We start from the raw sequence: 15,426 nt of genomic DNA, 5'->3' as shown, positions 1-15,426 counted from the left end.
CTCTCCTCTCCTCTCCTCTCCTCTCCTCTCCTCTCCTCTCCTCTAGAGAGTAAATGGACAGAGAGTGTGTAGACAGGTCATCTATTCGCCTCCTAATGATGACGGATGGCAGGACTGCAGAGAGCTAGAAGAGAGTGAAAAGTGGAGTGATACTGGAAGATAAAGAAATAGCAGAGTATGAGGAGACTGTGTTTATATTTGTCTGCTGGCGGGCAGATGGTGGGAGCTTTAGTGATATGTTGATCCTCAAGTGTTTATATCGTTCTTGTCATCTACCTGATATCAAACAAGCACACACACCTGCAAGGTGGCATCTGGTGTAATTCACACTTTTGAAGACATGCACGCTTCCATCTCTGTCAGTCCTTTGACTTTCATGACCTGAGCGCTCGCATGGGTCTTCTACGCTAGCAGTAGAAGATGCGTGCAAACTCTGGAGTGTTCGTTGTGTCTCGCTTGCTGACATGCGTACTCACTTGCTCATTTTCTCTCTGCCTCCTCTGATAGCAGTTGCATGCTACTGTCATTAGTAATCTAACAAACTGAGTAAAATCTGTGTGTCGTCTACCTAAACAGCAGATTGTTGCATCTGAGCTCTGGTACTTAAAATAACATTTGGCACTACCTATAGAAGTACATATCAAGTGGTCAAGTGTAACAAAAAAGTTGCTTAATCCACTATGTTTTTAAATACGAATTAGGATTATAAGATTTTTTTATTGTTTGAGAAACCACTCCTTTGCCTCAGCATCCAATTACCCAGCTGTATTTGCTGATACTGTACTATGTGTTTTTTAAAAAAAATTTATTTATGGATTACATAGTGCTTTGCCCCGAGAGTAGAAGTCAGGTTGTTGCTCATTCAATACTGAAATGGGATGACACAGGAGGAGTTACAAGACTGTAGTTATTTTCCCAACAATCCTCTTCTCTCAGCATAGCTCACCTCTCTGTTATCTCACACCTTCCCATCTAAGAGTGAACACAAGGCTGACAGAGAGGAAGTGTTAAGACCCCATCTGGTGAGGTTACAACAGAGTACACAAAAACACACACATTTCCTCTCTCTTTCTGTCTCTCTCACACACACACACGCACATGCACTGACAGTGGTAAAGTCTCACCCTTCCCAAAGTACAGAAACAGAGACAGGCTGTAGCTATGGCAACCCGGAGAGAAGGGAAATGATTGGGTAAGGCTTGAATTTGTTAAGAGCTACTGCATGAAGCCCAGGGCGAGTGTTAGTCACTCTTTCTCATTTAGTGTTTGTGTGGTTATTGTGCGGTGTGTGTGTATTGATACAAGTGTGGGTGAAGGAATCACAAGGAGTCAAGGCTTCTCTTTTTTATTTCCCTTCCTTGTCTGTCTGCCTGCCTTTTTCTTGTTTCTGTTTCTTTCAGCAAAGTTATTCACCATGGTCCATAAAGTAGAAAAAGACTGAATCGCATCAGTTGGTTTCAAACACTAGCATGGCTAATTGGATGGGATGAAACACTTTTCATAGCTGTGGCATCAAATAGACCATTTTATAGCCCAGTGTTTTGCTGACGGGCAGGCATATGCTCATATTTTGCTTTTAAAGGAGAATTCCCAGTTTTGACTGCAGCTTGTCATTTCTAGTTTTGCTCATAAAATTGTTTTGTTACTTTTTGCAGTGTGTTGTCATAGATTTCATAAAGAAGTAAGGAAAACTAATACTAATCTGAGCTTTTTAAGCAGGCTGAGATTAATGTTTGTGAGTAAAGATGCATCAATCGACTGGCCAAGGGCCTGAATCGTCTCATTTCCAGTTACCAGCTGGTCAGAATCATGTATGGCTGATTAAAAGCTTATCCATTTCATGCTTGTACAGCAAGCGCAAAAAAGTGCAGGCAAATAGTCGCATGCACATTCATATCACACACTAACATGTCAGTAGCATGGAAGCTCGTCACTGTGAGTGAGGACAAAAAGTTTGCCAAAGTAAACCATGGGGGGACCACCATGAAAGCCTTTGTAACCAGAAACTTACATCCTCCTCACTCAGCGGAACATTTTAAAGATGCTAGCGAAGGCCAAGTGGCTAAAACTATCCAAAGCTCACAGCCAACAACAACCAGCCACCAGTAAGGCTTGTTGAGCCTCGGTATGAGCAACGGGTTAAAGCAGTTATCTGTGGAAGTTATAAACATACTGAAAAATAAAATAATGTTTGTTTTCTCTGTTTGTTTTATTGTAAGATAAGGTAGGTTTACAGAACCTGATTTTCAGTTAATTATCTTGTACCTCTTTCCAGTAGCAGAGCACTATTTTTCTTTTTATAGTTTTATTTTCAGTTGTTCAGTTGAGAGAATATCCTGTAACTTACTGCAGTTTAGGGAAAAACATTTGTAAAGTTTATTCATTTCTTTTATTGTGCATCGAAGAAAAGGTAATTTCTGTTTTTATGATCTTAGTTACTGAGAGAAAATAGAAATTGGCAAAAATCAGTGTCAGCAGGTTGCAGAAATTGTAATTGTTTTGGTCGATTCCAATCTGTATTCTGGAGGAAACCAAAATCAACACCCAGTGCAGTTGATTTTCAAAATAATAAATATAAAATTAAAATAAACTGCCAGTGATAGCTTTGTCAGTGTTATTATCTCTGATACAAAATAACCTGTAGCAGTTTCTTTTCTTTGTGTGTCCACCTTTCTGGGTTGTCCATACGTGTCTCGATTATGCTATCTACACTGCATTAATGTCGGGGATGTTTTCTGCTGCATAACAGGTTAATCTGTTAACACATCCTAATTTGTAAGTGGCAATTTCAGGGAGCATCTTTGAAGACTTCTCTCCCCTGCACTGCGTTTCCACCTAATAATGAGAAGAAATCCTAACATCAGGATCAGTGACTAAGCAGAAAGTCATGCTGTGTAATAGAGGGGTCTCTAGTGATGTTTGAAACTAAGATGTGTAATCTCAGTTCCTAACAAGGAACTGAGTCTTTGCAGAGGTGTGTTGATCCTTCTGTGGATGTGTTTTTTTTAACAGCAGGGTTTTTTTTATTAGTTATTTATTTATTTTTAATGTTTTTTAGAAAAGTGAAAAGTTGCTGCACGACAATTTTGCTTACTCCAGCTGTCATGATCTGTTTTTACTTTTTTTTTGCAGAACAAAGGGGAGAGAAACCCTTTGTTCAATAGTAGAAAGATACAATGCTGAAATAGCATTACAACAGTTTCTTCTCTTCTAAATAGAAGTCATTCCTTTTCTAATTGGGCTTGAGGCCTTTAGAGAATTTGGAGGGTTTAGCTGAGCGTGTCCTTTTGATTGTGCAGTGGTAGCTCTCATTTAAATTCTCATGAATTTTTCTCACATCAGACCGGCACTGTAGTACAGAAATTTAAGCCTCTTTATTTTTTTTGTAGTTAAAGCAGAATAGGTGAGGGTTTTACTTTCAAATTGAATATTTCTGATTCAGTTGAACTGATTTCAGGATCATTTCTTTTACAAGGACAGGCTATTTAATTTCTTTTAGCTCTTACTTCTAAGGATAAAGAAAGGCAGACGGCAGTAAATGACTATGCAACGGCTTCATTTGTATGACCTTAGATTGCTTTTGTTGTTGAGTGGAAGGAGGAAAAGCGAAGCTTCCTTCACAGGAATGAAGAACAACAGGTTGAACGTGGAAACACCCTGGCACCTTTTAGTTTTTATTCCTGATGTATACTTGTTTCCCGACATCTTTGTTTCTTACCCTCAATCATTCTGCGGTATCACTGGATTTTCTATAGTGCCGAATCACATGCTATCTCCCTTTCTACCCAGTGCTCATATTCTGTTTGTTTCCCCGTCCCCTTCTAGTTGTTTCCTGAGTGGAATTTTTAAAGCCAAGGCTGAGTCAGTAGAGATCCATGGGTTGGCCCTTCTCTACAAAGAGGAAATATGAAAAGAGAAAAACATTTCCAGGGTTTCTTCCAGAGTGTATGTCTCACTGTGACTTTTTTAATTGTCTGGTTATATTCACCTTGGGCTAGGAAAAGCATAGGCTATAGCTCACATACTCAACACACACACCGTCCTCAGGAGAGCTTAATTATTTCAGAGAATTGTCTATATTTTTTGAATGAATATAAAGTTGATGGGTGTGTGCAAGAGCATGGCTGTAATGAAAATGATTCACCATAATAAGTCAACAGCAGTGAAAAGAAATGGAGTAGAGTCCCAAATGTAGAGGGCCAACTTATGTCATGAGTTGAATTAATATCAAATAAACCCTAGATATTCAACATGCTGCACTCAGGAAACCTAATAAATCATTGATAGCTGTAGCAGTTTAAAAAAAAAAACTCACACACTAATACAACACAACAGAAGTACGTTATTGTCTGACTAATGGCAACATCCGCACACATTACACTATGAGGGCTCTATACTAATGAAAAAGTCTCTTTTATCTGGGATTCTGTGAGTAATCCACAGTAGACAAAAGCATGGTGAAGGTAGCTGTACTCAGCACATGAAACCCACAAAATATGAAGGATGAAAGGTTTTAAAATCTATCCAGTGAATTCAAAGGCCCCGGAACAATGTTCTTTAATAAGAGGTGTGGAAAATGAGGGTAGCGGTGTATTCTGTTGCATAGTATCATGAAGCATGTGCATCAGAGAGCACAGCCCTGACCTTGATAGGAGTGTAAATGGAGACATGTCTGTTTATTTATTTGTATTCCCATTAGTTTCCTGCATAGCAGGAGCCACTCTGTTTGGTGTCCACAATTTTAATCTAAATGTTGTCATTTCGTACACAACAAGCCAAGAAGCAGCAGAAATCTTTGCAGCTTTACATTTATACTGTTAATAGGGGTGGAGGAAAATTGATACTGTGTAGTATTGTGATATTTTGTTTGCTAATAATGTATCGATACAGGGACAGCAGAAATCGATATTTTGTTACAAAAAAAGTTTTCGTGGACTGGAACATGCTCTGACTTCATGTTCCTTTTTCTGAGCAAGAATCCTGACATTTCTTCACTGTCCAAATGTGTTTAACTTTTTTTTTGGCAGAAATAAACATGACAGTTTACTTATTTTAATTTAAGAAATGTTTTATTTGAATTAAGTTTAAAACTTTTTTATTTAATGTAAAATTATATTTTGTTTTAATTTACTTTCAAATTCTTCAGTTGCTGAAGGAATGAGAGAAAGACTGAGTGTGAGACTTTGATATTAGATAAAATGAATATTGATAAAGTTTACCTTTATGTACAGAATCTGAATATCGCAAAATATTTTTAAAAAATTGCAATAATATCGTATCGTGCGTTAAGTATTGTGATAATATCGTATCGTGCGTTAAGTATTGTGATAATATCGTATCGTGGGATGTATGGTGATTCCCACCTCTAAGTGTTAACTAAGGCATGTTTGTAGGCATTTCTTAAAAAGTGGAGATTTTAGCTATAATTCCTTTATTATGTGAGGCAGTTGCTCTGAAAGTATGTGGATTTTACTTTTTGCTGTTTGGTTGAGGAATTATTAAATTGAGTAATTAATAGGGGGTTTTCTGCTGGTCAGAAAATAAGGGTTAGGGTTAGGTGTATAATTTGCTTGGTCATCTTTGTCTCCAGCTTCCCTCGGCTGTGTTGAAAGTACCTTACTCTTCTGAAAGGCCTCTCAGTCCAAATCTGTGTTTTTTCTGGCCATATGTAAAAACAAACTAATTATTTTAAGGGTTTTTGGTTTATGAATTGAGTAAAATTCCTATACCTCCTACTGTAGTGTAAAATTATGTCTTGGCCTATGCTTCATTGCACCGTTGCGTCTCAGTTTGACATCAAGATTCTTGTTTGTGCTATCAATAATGGTTTGCAAATGAAATGTGAAAGATTGGCAAATTAAATAATGCTCGACACAATGTTTGTTTTCTCTTCCTTCGAGCTCTCTATTAAGAGCCGTGCCAGTCGATGGTGATTGTTATCTGACAATGCCGTATGTCTTAGTTAACTCCTGCAGGAGTGCTCTGCAACAAAGGAAACTAATACACATCTGTGTCACTTTTCCAGCGCTAAAGAGGTGTAAAAAGTGATTTTCTAAACATAATCTCGTTCCTTACTATACCTCTGCATAATATATCTGTCACATTTTCTGTGAAAAATAACAATATGAAGAGATTTTTTTAGGATATAATGTTCACATCTGTAATTACAGTGTGGCTTTAAATCTCTGTTTTGTGGGAGATCTAATTTATATGTCAGTTGCTGCAGAATATTGTCACAGGATATGCCACACAAATTGTAATGCATTATTATCAAACTGAAAGACTGCTTACTTAATGATGGGCAATCTTTAGCATAAAATGCTCTATTTTTTGTTTTTTAAATTTCCCCATAATGGTGCATTTTTTTATTTTGCTGTGTCTGTTTTGAATAGTTGGTCTGCACTCAGTGTACTCATAGAAAGCATTAACAACATGTCCTAATTAACTTTTAGCTTAGCTATTCAAGGGTTCATATTTGCATACTCTACATGGCCCAAGTTGCTGAGTAGTGCTTTGTTCTTGTTAATTAAATGATATAAAACCTTCCAGATACCACCCCCCCCCCTACACACACACACACACACACAGAAACCAAAATTTCAAAAAGACAAGCAGATTATGCTTTACATTAAAGGGGGGAATGCCAAGGCCTTCCTTGGCCAGGCGAGAGATATAATCTCTCCGGCGTGTCCTGGGTCTGCCCTAGGGCTTCCTCCCGGTGGGACATGACCAGAACACCTCACCCAGGAGGCGCCCAGGAGGCATCTTTGTCAGATGCCCGTACCACCTCAACTGGCTCCTTTCGATGTGGAGGAGCAGAGCCTCTACTATGAGCCCCTCTTGTATAGCCGAACTCCTCACACTATCTCTAAGGGAGAGGCCAGCCACCCTTCGGAGGAAGCTCATTTCCACTGCTTGTATCTGTGATCTCATTCTTTCGGTCACTACACACAGCCTGTGATCATAGGTGAGGGTAGGGACGTAGCTCGACTGGTAAATTGAGAGCTTCGCTTTTACACTCAGCTCTCTCTTTACCACGATGGACTGATACAGCGTCCGAATCACAGCAGCCATAGCACCAATCCGTCGTCGATCTCCCGCTCCCTTCTCCTGTCACTCATAAACAAGACCCTGAGGTGCTTAACCCCCCACCCCCACCCCCCCACCCCAAAAGCATGCAAAGTAACATCATTAAAGTGAAATATACACTCACCGGCCACTTTATTTGATGTACCTTGTTAGTACTTGGTTGTCCCCACTTTTACTTTCAGCATTTCTTTAATTCCATATGACATAGATTCACTGTTATAAAGGTGTTTCCACCTTTATAACAGTGTGGTCATAAGGGTATGGACATGGTCAACAACGATACTCAGGTAGGCGGTGGGGTTTAAACAATGCACAGTTACTACTAAGGGGTCCAAAGTGTGCAAAGAAAACATCCCCTGCACCACACAAAGCAGGGTGCTTTAATTTGTTTGCACACAATTTTGACCCCACTATCTGAATGTCATAGCAGAAATCAAGACTCAGTGCTTATCCAGTCACTCATATTGTCTAATTTTTGGAATTTTAATCCTATTTAATCCTATTGTAGCCTCAGCCTCAGCTCTCTCTTCACCACGACAGAGCGATAGTTCTTAGCTGACCGGAGTGGCACCTGGTGTGATTTTCTGCTGCTGTAGCCCATCTTTGTCAAGGTTTGATAGCCTGTCTGGCACCAACAACAATGCCACCTTCAAAGTGAAAGAAATTACCTTTCTTTCTTATTCTAATGCTCAGTTTGAACTTAGGTAAGCTGTCTTGATAATGTGCACATGCCCAAATGCATTGAGTTGCTGCCATGTGATTGGATAATTAGACTGTTAATTTGCATTAATGAGCAGCTGAACAGGTGTACCAAATAAAGTGGCCAGTGAGTGTACACAATTTAGTGAACACAATTAGTAAAAAGCATTAAAATGTGCCTGTGTTTGTGTGTGTGTGTGTGTGTGTGCAGTCTTTGCAGCGTCCTGTGTTTGCATGCACGTGTAAACATAATGAATAGACTGACAAACAAAATCTCTGGAAACCAGTTTGTCTTGCAGAACCATGAGATCCATTACACCTGCCAGTGCCGCACCTTATTTATGCTCTATTATCCAAGGTGTGACTGCTTCTCGAAAGAACACACAGCAAATACTCACTATTTGTTTTGCTTTGATTTTCTTGGCTGTATGATAGTGTCTTGTTCCTTTTTTTCTGAGGGTGCGCCACTGTCAGTCTGTTATATCTGGTTTTTCAGGAACATCAGTTTCTTTTCTTTTTTTCACAAAGTGTCTCATAGGTTAGTGATTTGACTGTAATATACAACAGTATATAGCTTCTCAGAACTATACTCAGAAATCTCTTCAGTGCACACATAAAGAAGGTGTGCAACCAAAATCTTTACCACCGTGATCCACCATTCAAGGGTGGTTGGTCTTTACTGTGTTATGAAAAACCCATCATTTACTGTCTCCAGTTGTTTCATCTGTTATTCTTTAATGTGTTTTAGCAGTGAATTTGAAATGTGATAAAACTGTGCTTAACAGGGCAGACTGTAGGCTCTAGAAATTATTAATGGCAACTACCCAATTTTAATATTGCACAATTTTCCACAATCTGTTGCTATCAGCACAGCTGCACTTCTTACCATCTGCCACCTTAACACGTTTTTGTTTATTTAATTCTAAAGTAGGGGTGTGTGATATGATTTTGGAATGATTGGGACTGAATTCAGGACATCGTGACAACTTTCCTGGTAAAGCAGATCAATCATACCTTTTACTGCATCACAGAAACACAGAACATAAACCAGCAATGTGTTATCAGAGTATTAATACAAAACTATTTCATAATTTTCTTTCTAGACTAAAGCTTGTTAAAAGAAAAGAGCAATGTTGTATTGTGAAATAGGACCAGGAAGCGTTCAGCAACTGTGAAAAGGTAGTTGTGTAAGAGAAGTAGAAGAGCGAGGTGAAAAGTAGTAAGTGCTTATCATAACAAAAATAAGCAACCTTTTGTGCTGTGATGGCTCTACGGAAGAAAAATGCGTCAGGTAGTAAATTATGTCATCATTGGGAAGTGGCTAATGTTGCATGAATTGTGCAGCTAAATTAATAGATAGTCTTAGAAGAATGAACAACAGCATTTCATAGATAGTTCTGTGATAGAGTGCAATGTGATCGAACTGTTTGCATGCAAGTTCTCGTTTCAAACACTTTGCTGTGTTAAGTGACACATGCAAATAATAGTCTACTTCCTCTTTAGGGTCAGTTTTCTGGTTAGCGAAGATTATGCCAGTTGGTGCACTTCTTCATTTTCTACGAGAGGAAAAAGAGAGAGAGAGATGCAATAATTTCTCTGTAGTTTCTTTTTATAAATGTTTGCTACAATTCTAATAATTTTTTTACATTTTTTAGCTAAGGTTTTGTTTTCCCTATCCCCTTTCTTTTTGATGTTTCTGATGAAGGCAAAGGAAAAAGTAAAGCTCAAAGTTTTGCAGTGAAAAATATCTGTCTTATGATACGTTCTCCCCCTGTGATCGCTTTAAGTCAAGCAGAACATTGCCCTTAAGTGCCGTTGTAGTGACTGACCAGACTTTAAACTTGTGTCTTCTCAGGTGCTGAACCCTGCCTGCTCAAACACCGTGACTCCAAACTGACAGACAGGGGGGAAAAGTGGACAGATAAACCAATAGGAGGCCAAAGGAGGGTGAGTGAGTAGTCTGTATACTGTACCTCTGTAGGCTGTCTTGAACTCTGTTTCACACTGTAGTTTAAAGTGTTGCTACTGCTATAGTTGGGTGGCTCAGTGTTGACAGTTTAGACCAGTAATTCTGAAAGCAAGACAAGCCCTGTAGCAAAGAGACTGATGCACTGAGCCCACTGAGGCCAAAACTAAGTCTGTTCGTGTTTTCTGTTACCCTTCTCAAGATTAGTGCTTTCATCAGAGGCTGTTCAAAAGAAATGACGGTTTCATACTTAAGTAATATAGACACGGCTTTATTTTGTGCTGAATTTTACCTAGAAAACGACCAAAGAAGGAATTTTTTTTGGCCAAAAGAGGAAAAGAGACAGATGTTCAGCAACGCTTTGGGAACTATTCGGTAAAAAGAATTCCATCATAAATCTGCTAAATAGAAACAGTTCCCCCATCAGCATACAAAAGGTTTTAAAGAGGGGCCGAATTTGCTTGTGAGTGAACAGATGGAATCCGGTCAAATTCAAGATTTACATCTTAATTGGAATTTTTGTACCTTGTGTGTGTGTGTGTGTGTGTGTGTGTGTGTGTGTGTGTGTGTGTGTGTGTGTGTGTGTGTGTGCGTGCGCGTACACGCAAGTCTGATTTTGATTTATGGGTACACATAAACGGGTATCACACATTTATGTGTTTTTCCACTTCCCTATAATACATGTATTTTTGCTAGCTTGTACAATATGTTCCCCCAGTTAACAGTCTGTGTACCTACTATGTTGTTAAAACATCTGCTTACTCATCAATGCAATTTATTGATGGGTTGACAGATGTATTTGTTGGCCAACTGTTTACATAGTTGACTGACAAAATAAAATTACTAGCAATATGAATTTGCTGCTTTCCTTTTCTTTTCTTTGTTTGTTTGCTTTTTAACCTTCAAACCTGTTGGAAAAGTATACATATACCTGAAGATCTGCTCCTCTGTCTCTGTGTATATCTCATACACTCCCAACCGTCTGTAGAAGTTTTTGTACATTACAACTTATCCTGATATTATCTGAGAAAAATGAGTGCCTCATCTTCATTTGTGGTTTCATTTTCATTGTGGTCTCACACTGACAATGAATTTAAGTTAGACATATTTACTGATCACAGTGGATCAGGGGCTGTGGTCCTAGTGGTTGCCGGGTTCACTCTGCTTTGGTAAACTGCCTACTTATGTATGTAAAGTAGCTTTTATGCAGTTCACCCAGCGGTCTTCCCCACTATCATCTCAGTGGGACTGTTTTGGGGTCTGCGTGTGTGTGTTTATGTGTAAATAATTGATTGCTATAGAGGTTTTAGTGGATTGCTGGTGAGACTGAACCAGGCAAAAGAAAAACACGCTTGACTGCTTTCCTTCACAGTGTGAGTAACATAACTTTACCATGTGTGCTTGCTCGCTGGGATGTTGAGTTGGGGAGCTTGTCAGTGTTCTGTGAGTAGATTTAGTTTGTGTTAATGGTGCTGCAGACATTAGTCCTTAAATCACAAATTAACATCATTTTTGAGCCACACTAAGATGCCACACATACTGTTAGAACCCAACCAATATATTTGATATATTGACTAATATTTGCTATTTGCCAATATCTTCTTATCAACATTTAAATGAAAATATAAAAAGTAAAGACAAGATAGGAGAAAGACCCTTTGACCAAGTGTAGATGTTGCATAGTTTGTCCACACTCTGCAACTTCCCTGTCTAGACTTTTTTTAGCCTGCTGCTTACAACATTCAGTCTTTTTTTCCATTTTATATCTCAGCATCAGGGATAGCTGTGGATAGTCATGTTGTCCACAGCTGTCACAAGTCAGACTCAAGGTCAATATAGCATATTGAGGATTTTCAAAAATTTGTTTGTTTTTTTGACTAAAGGGGTAAAAAAATAATTTGTTTGTTATTTTCTTTGTTTGTTTTTGCTTTTTAATGTAAACATCAATGTCACTATGACCTTGTAACATTTTGCTGAAAGCAATATCTCAGGAACATGTAGATGAAATTTTATTCTGTTTTCGCACAAACAGTAAACCTAATTTGCTGGTCAAAGGTGAAGACCACGGTTATCTGAATACATATATTATATGAGTAAACGTAAACTGCAGTTTCACTGGTTGGCAGAGGTATACCACAAGGCAGAGAGTTTAGTCTCTGCTTCTTTCTTTATCTTTCTCAGTCTTTTACCAAGGGTCTTTCTCCTATGCTGGCTTGTTCTTCTTTGCCATCCCTTCTTTCTTTCTTTCTTGCCCCTTAGCCGCAGTGTCCTTGAGAAAGCAGTGACTTTGCCGGTGAGTGTAGCAGAGCGCATCACTCTCTCTCTTTCTCTCTCTCTTAGACTCTCTCTCTCTGACTCTAACTCAACACCCTTGCACACAAACGCACCGACACACACACGCAAACATTTGGTGGGTCCATAACACAACTGTCAAGCAGGACCACACTGTAAAAGTCTCTTCCCTTTATACCCCATGAATAATTCATCATCACTAACATTGGCTATATGGCTTTATGCAAATGTCGACAAACCTATTGCAGAGGAAAAACGGAGACAGTTGTGTTTTGTATCGAGCCAACCTTTTGCCAATTTACTTCTCTTTCAGGAAAAGATAGTAAATGATCAGCAAACTGCTGATACAACCAAAAGTTGTCATTTGTAGTCAACAGTAATATAAAATGTTGTGATGATGATCAGTAACTGAGCTGCTGTTGAATTCGCTTGGTTTCATAATATGACGCTTTACAAAATTGGATTTATTGCTGAAGTTCAATTACTCTTTCTGATGGTTTGTTACCGAATTCTTACAAATTGCCCTCAGTAGATACTGGAGTTTGGCTGCCAGCGTGGAAACACGATGCCTCTGTGCCCTCCCCCTCATTAAAACTGCCCTCCACTAATCTTGGATCATGACAGCCCATTGTTACAGTTTTCCGTAGCTCTTAAAATATGGATGGGGTCTGATTGTCTGCTTGTAAGATGAGATGTGATAGACTCTTGTTGCTGTTTGTTCTCGCTCTCTGTTTTCCATTTGTATTGGGTCACCGCTTTTTCCTGCCGCCTTGTGTGTTTTCTGTAGGGGATCGTGTATCTTGTGGATAAGTAGCTGCAGTCCTATATATGGAACATGAGATTTGCAACTTTATCTGCAATGTTTATTTATCCAATATTTGAGAGTCTGATTTAAATAATATTTACTGCAGTGTAATTTGCATATAGTCTGATTCTTCCTAGCAACATTACATATAGGTTCATTTGAGTAGCTCATGATAGTATCTCATTGCCGCCATGTTATCATTCATTCACTCCTTGTCTACGTGTGTCTTGTTCACACTTCCTTATGTCACACATACGGCTGAAAATGCTTCCGTAGCCATGGTGAGCAATCCCAATGGGAAAAGTTGAGCCTGAATCGCTTTCTCACTCTCTTTCCTTCCTTTGTCTAATGCCTTGGTGCAGTTTAATGCTTTCGACACATGCGCACACTTGCACACAGATGAGCAGGTCTGAATCTAAAAGCAGAGAAGATGCAGATTTTTGGTCACATGTTGTTTTAATTCATTTGACCAAGAAGTTGTTAAAAAAAAACAACAGACAGAGCGTGAGGATGGTTTTCTCTGCTGCCTGCTTTCCTTCTTGTTAGCGACCATGACCGTGGTGGCTGGACATTTGGCTGTGAAATACTTGCGCAAGAGTCTGCTTGAGAAAAAGGCTCTTTTCTCCAACAAAGCGCATTGGACAGATAAACACCTTCACCTGTTGGACCAGCAGAATGTCAGTCTTCTAACTTTGTAAATTGTAAAACAGCAGCAGTGCAGCAAAACGACACATTTAAGTTCAAGTGACAAAGCCCTCTAGCAGCAAAAGTAGCCATGACAGAAGGAAAGAAGGAAGTCAGAGTTGTCACAATACTACAGTTTCAAACTCGATACCGACACCCAGGAAAATACTCGGATCTTGATACCATTTTTGTGACAAAAAACAACAAAATCAAGAGTCATGTAAATGTATTCACATATAGCCCTGTTTATTCCCAGTGCTTCTGGTGATTTAGAACCGTATTTGTGGTGTTGATAAACTAGAGTTGTTAAGTTCGGCTGCCACTCTTTCAGTATAGTGCTGTTAGACTTTTCTCACCTTCAAGGGGATTTTTTTAGGCGCACATGCAAAAAAAACATGTTATCTTGTAAAATTAGCACCGTCTGTTAATGTTACAGACAGCCAGGACTGGCAATGTTTGCTGCCTAGCTCCGACACTAACATTATTCATTATTGTTTTATTGTTAGTCACAGCTGCTAGATCAGGGATGTCAAATATTACGTCCAGGGGCCAGAATCGACCCGGCAAAGACTCCAATCTGGCTTGCTGGAAGGCTTTGGAAAATGTGGGAAGAAGAACTCTATTTTTGGACTTTTAACTTCATTTTCACAAGTTTTGGAGCTTTTCCTTCACCAAAGTAATTAAATTATAGATAAATCTGTAATTCTCCACATTACTTCTTGCAATTTAAGCCCAAAGTCATCCTGACAGACTTCTTTAATTTACTACAGCAGCATTTCTTTATCAGCATTTCTTTATCTCTGCGTTATATTAAGATATCTCATTGATTAAATGCACAGTTAAACTTTTTACACTGACAGAATGGGAAGTATCATCAGTCTGGCCCACATAAAGTCAAAGTGGGGTCTATGTGGCCTGTGATATAAGTTTGACATTCCCGTGCTAGATACTGCTTTAATAATAACTTAATGGACAGCTATAATTGCTAATAGTTAAATGGTTAACGTTGGTGTGTGCCGAGTTAATATTTATAATAACTGTTTAATACAGTATGCCAATGCTGTTGAAACAGGAACTTTATTGACCTCTCATGATTCCTCATAAAGCTGAGCTGTCAGTCTTCAAGATGCACGCCAAGTTTGTTGTGCTACTGCTCACGCGTTCACATTTTCAGAGTTTTGGTATTGAAAGGTACAGTTAGTGTCCGTCCTGTTGACATCCCTAGTTTTTATTGTGAACTTTTGAGTACAGATGTGTCAGGATACCGACTTCAGTCCAAGGGGGCACTGTTCCTTTCCTGTTCTTTTTTTTCTGCTTAACTGTGACCATGATAATACTGTAACCTTAGTCAACTGCTTCTTTATTTTAATCAGTACAGTGAAGATAATTTCCCCCCCGATGACTTGGTGGTGATTGACTTCCATTTTGCAGGCATCCAAAATATAATTGGTGCTTTTTGATGATTTTGTGTTTCCTTTTAGGAACTATTGAAATTATTATCAGGCCCAAATTAGGAACACATGCAGTTATGCATGAGCAACGATAAATGTCAAGTCAGTAGAGGTTTGTTATTTTATTTACTCTGTGACATATGTTAATCAAGAAAGCCAGTGATCAGACACACATACACAAGGCTAGAGAGTCGATTTCTTGCTTTATGAGAGAGACCCAACTTGGGTTTAAAAATAACTAGAATATTCCTTTTATTTTAAAGTGTTAATTTTATATGGATATATCATCAGATTAGATATAAGATAATCAGATAATTTAAAAGATGGGTCAATCATAATTCATGCTAAATTGTTTTTAATTATTCATCAATAGTCCCTGTGGCTTGCACACACACACACACACACACACACACACACACACACACACACACTGTAAACCT

General features: G+C 38.7%; 1 protein-coding gene across 1 annotated transcript in view; it reads left to right on the top strand.

The window, feature by feature from the left end:
- Positions 1-15,426, top strand: part of strbp (spermatid perinuclear RNA binding protein) — an 87,540-nt gene that overhangs the window by 22,394 nt on the left and 49,720 nt on the right. Inside the window, exon 2 of the mRNA XM_013909867.1 lies at positions 9,644-9,735. The gene's annotated coding sequence lies outside the window, so the exon portion shown is untranslated. The remainder of the gene's footprint in view (positions 1-9,643; positions 9,736-15,426) is intronic.

The sequence above is a fragment of the Pundamilia nyererei genome, unplaced genomic scaffold (genome assembly GCF_000239375.1).
Source record: "Pundamilia nyererei isolate P.nyererei 1_Seehausen unplaced genomic scaffold, PunNye1.0 scaffold00032, whole genome shotgun sequence".
Lineage (NCBI taxonomy): Eukaryota > Metazoa > Chordata > Actinopteri > Cichliformes > Cichlidae > Pundamilia > Pundamilia nyererei.
The sequence above is the reverse complement of the archived record's forward strand: the minus strand, read 5'-3'. Positions and strand labels throughout refer to the sequence as shown.